This window comes from Triticum urartu, chromosome 2 (assembly GCF_003073215.2).
Source record: "Triticum urartu cultivar G1812 chromosome 2, Tu2.1, whole genome shotgun sequence".
NCBI lineage: Eukaryota > Viridiplantae > Streptophyta > Magnoliopsida > Poales > Poaceae > Triticum > Triticum urartu.
The window spans coordinates 357,968,548-357,973,115 of NC_053023.1; the positions used below are offsets into that span (position 1 = coordinate 357,968,548).

Below are 4,568 nucleotides of genomic sequence, written 5' to 3' on the forward strand. Positions count from 1 at the left end.
AGGCTTCTGGCAGCGGAACTCCCGATCTATTCTGCTCTCCGATGTTTTTAGGGTATATGGACATATATAGGCAAAAGAATTCGGTCAGGGGAGCCATGAGGGGGGCACGCCCAGGGGGTAGGGCGTGCCTCCATGCCTCGTGGCTTCCTCGAAGCTTCCCTGACGTCTACTCCAAGTCTCCTGGATTGCTTCCGTTCCAAAAATAACTCTCCCGAAGGTTTCATTCTGTTTGGACTCTGTTTGATATTCCTTTTCTTCGAAACACTGAAATAGGCAAGAAAACAACAATTTGGGTTGGGCCTCCGGTTAATAGGTTAGTCCCAAAAATAATATAAAAGTGTTTAGTAAAGCCCATAAACATCCAAAACAGATAATATAATAGCATGAATACTTCATAAATTATAGATACGTTGGAGACGTATCAGCATCCCCAAGCTTAATTCCTACTCGTCGAGTAGATAAATGAAAAAAATATGAAGTGTGAATGCTAGCAGGTGCACAACTTTGATCAATGATAATTTCAATCACCTTTTCTAGCATCACTATATGTCATAACAATGGCTCATATCATAAAGCTTCTCATCATCAAGTAACAAACTATTCACATGTTAAATTATAGATCATAAACTTTCTTGAGAACTAACAAACCGTGTTATTAGTCATCAAACAATTACAATTCATCTTATTTTTAGGAAGAGTCTATGTCAGAGCTTTGATTCAGCAAACTTCACATACTCAACTATCATTTAGTCTTTCACAATTGCTAACACTCACGCGATATTTATGGGTTCAAAGTTTTAATCAGACACGGAGAAAGATAGGGGCTTATAGATTTGCCTCCCAACCTTTTACCTCAAGGGTAATGTCAACAATAATAGTTCATGATGCCTTACATCCAATTGGATATATATATATACATCTAGGCTATTCTGTTACGCGTAACAGAATATTATTCTGTTACCCTACTTGAACTGATGGTTTCAGACGGTTGTACTGATGATTTTCATCTCATTGAAATCTGAGCTATTTTTCTCTACAGGAGCGCGCACGCCATGGCGTGGGCGAGAAGCGGAAGGACCAGGGCGCCTCTTGCATTGCGGCCCTTGCGCACATGCGGTAGAGTGGCGGTACAAGTCCACACGCAGGCGGCGACGGGAGCATGAGAGAATGCGGGGGAAGCAAAGAAGCACGCGTCCATGGCGGCAGGGGACTTGGCGCAGCAACGGCAAACCGAGCGGAAAAGAGAAGAGCTCGATCACGTCGTACGTCGCTTGGCCGATCGAGATGTACCAGGCGATCCCCTACAGCGCCGGCCAACTGCCGGCGTGCCTGCAGCAGTCCGAGCAGGCCGAGGCTGAGGGCGCGGCCAGCCAAGAGGGCGGGCTCGCGGCTCGCCGACACGGCGGCGAGGGGCGACGGCGGGGAGGTGGTGAGGAGGGCGGTGGCAGAGAGCCTGGTGCTGGTGGTGGGGAGGTGCGGGTGCTACCTTAGCCACGTGGTGAAGCGGCTGTTGCAGGGGCTCGGGGTGAACCCCGCCGTGCACGAGGTTGCCGACGAGGCCGAGCTCACTGCAGCGGTGGCCGGGAACGCTGGAGGCGAGGCCGTCGTCGCGCTGCTGGCGGTGTTCGTCGGTGGGAGGAACCTCGGCGGTCTCGATCGGCTCATGGCCGTGCACATCTCCGGTGAGCTCGTGCCCATACTCAAGGACGCCGGCATGCTCTAGCTCTGAGTCTCTGACTCTGAGCAAAACCAAAGATGCATACGGGACGGGGTACTACGGACGTACGAACAACCATTTGATCATGAGTTAAACTTCTTTTCAATTCTCTTTTTAACTCTTGATGAGATTATGTGAGTTACTACTGCTCGATCTTCAGTCTCTCTTGATTGGGATCAATAATGGAGTACCAGCTTAGCTATAGTTAGGCCTAAATTCTTTTGATTAGGGTAGGAAAAATTAGGAACTATTGTGCCATCTCGTGCTTATTTTCGACCACACGCTTGTAAATACATGGATGAGTGAAGAGGGGTGTACTATTTAGCACTGTATAAATCATGTTCCTTTCATCTTGCACATTAGTTTTCTAGATGCCAATTCATTTTGTCTTTGAAGGTTTCTTCTAGCAGGCTTATGATGTTATCACGAAATGGCACTATGTTGGATATTTGTAATCCATGAAGGGGTGCTTGTTTGTTGCAGCTGATTTCCCTCTCTCTTCTTCTATAGTACTCCTATTTATCAGATGTTAATTTTAAATTATTCTGGAAATAGAGGACTCGAACTGATCTCCAATTTTTGGGTTTGTACTGAGCGGTTTTCATAGACTAGACTTTACTCTGTTTTTTCCATAAGATTTTCCTCGTAACTTTCCAACGATCTATGGTATCATTGTCCCCAAACTTGCATGATTTATATAGTTGAACTGAATGTCATTTTTTTTCAAAAATAAAATATTTATTTGCAACAGTGCTTTGGACTTCTCTCATTTTACGACCTAAACATTTACCATTTGAATTTTCATATAGGGTTTTCTTTCTGTTTGAGCTTTTTCGCGTCCCGAGCATGGTGCCGGGGCATGGCGCGTGTTATAGGGTTTTCTTTTGAACTCCCATTGTAGTAATACATGGACTTATGTGATGATAGGAATTCTTGGACTAGCACACGACGGTAGAGCACACACGATAAACATTCTGAAGTCGTCTAAGCTACAACATTTGGGGCGCGGGCAACAACGGTGGCGCTCGCGGCGGCACTCGTACTAATCTATGTGTGTGTTTGTACAGATGAGGTATTTTTTTCATAGAGTAATTTTGAATGGTTCCGAAAAAAGTACTAGACTTCACTTTTTTTTGGTATGGCTTTTCCTTGCAACTTTTCAATGGTTTACGGTTTTCATAGTCCTCGAACTTGCATGGATTATATCATTATCATTGAACTTAATGCTATTTTTTGAAAAGAAAATGTTTTTTGTTTTTTTAACTCAATTTTTTTGCTACGATGTTTTGGACTTCTCGCGTTTTGCGACTTCAACTTTTACCATTTAAATTTTCATGGGTTTTTTATTTTGTTTGAGCTTTTTCCCGAACTTATCTGAGACTTCATGTTTGAACATACAACCGATGAGACTAGATCAAACATTTTGATGGAAACAGTAGTTCAAACATTAAAAAGTGCAGAAACGGTAGAAAATTTTAGTTCAGTTACTCTTGCTCAATCACAATCGGGCAGGCCCTGCTCAACACCACCTACCAAGACAGAAATGCTACACCAAACATGTGTTGGACTTACCTAGAGGAAGCTGGCATATAGTGCAAAAGAAATGAGACACGTGACAATGTTATAACCGATGAGACTAGATCAACCACAAAGAAGTGTAGCCATGTTCTTCGCAAACCAAACCAAATCGTCTCAGGTTTCGATTATGTAACATGAACAAAAGAGATCCGGAACACACACGATGTCTGCAAAAGCTTCATCAGCAGCAAACTCACATCAGGTTCCCACGAGTGTGAATTAACAAGGGTGGCATGGCACCAAGTTACTGCACCAGCTTAATTCCTATGTACTACATACTGTACTTAGCAGTGGTGGTGCCACTAGCGGCGGAGGTGATGTTATCTATGATGCAAAGATGACACTCTCAGGACCTCCTCTTCCTCTTCTTCTTGTCCTCGGACTTGGCGCCTGCGTTCTTGAGCTGCAATGGAACACAACACCATCATCCATCTCAATGGATCACATCATATAAAAATGAATCGAATTTTAGCAACCATGGGTGGAGGATGAGTAGTCAGCCAAGGTGGCTAGGGTGCTTACCCCGATGATGAGGACACGACGAGGACAATGGCGAAACTGGCGAAGAGGGTGAGTGCGTGCTTGATGTAGCCCATGACGCCGCGGCGCGCCCTCTCGATGATCTCCTTCGTGTCATACACCATGTTGAACTTGTGGAGTTCTGATTTTTGAACCCTCCCAATAGTAATACATGTACTGGGCGGTACAAGATTGTTGAGCAGCTGACCCACAGAAACAAAAACACTCCTGGAGTGCACACGCAAAATCATTTACAAAAATAGTAGTAGCAAGAAGCAATAAACAGCCGCACATACACGTGTTTTTGAGAGTGAAGAAACGGAGAGGCAAAGGTGTACGCAGCATAAACTTCATCCTGTTTTATAATGAGCACATCCACGATGCATCATGTTTTATGTTAACCAAGTGAAAGTACGGTCCTCATTGTGAAGCATAACCACAAGCACTTGTTTCTATTATATGAAGATGGAAACACAGAGGAAATCAGACTCACCATCAGAAGTAGATGAACTGAAAAGCGTACAAAAGATGAACTTGTGCATACAAAAGACGAACTGAATCACCATCTCTGTACTGAACTTATGTATCTATACAATGCAATCCTATTATTATATCTTGTCAAAAATCTCAAACTAAAATTTGAACTTATCGAACATGCACATGGAACGGACAACAATTCACATAAATACTGTGTTACTTCCCTAGATGCTTCTACAATCACGGGAAATACAAGTCTACCCACACCACTATCCCA

General features: G+C 43.8%; 1 pseudogene; it reads left to right on the forward strand.

Moving 5' to 3' along the window:
• The first annotated feature begins 1,284 nt into the window (after positions 1–1,284).
• LOC125536705 lies at positions 1,285–1,723 on the forward strand (annotated as a pseudogene).
• The last annotated feature ends 2,845 nt before the right edge of the window (positions 1,724–4,568 follow it).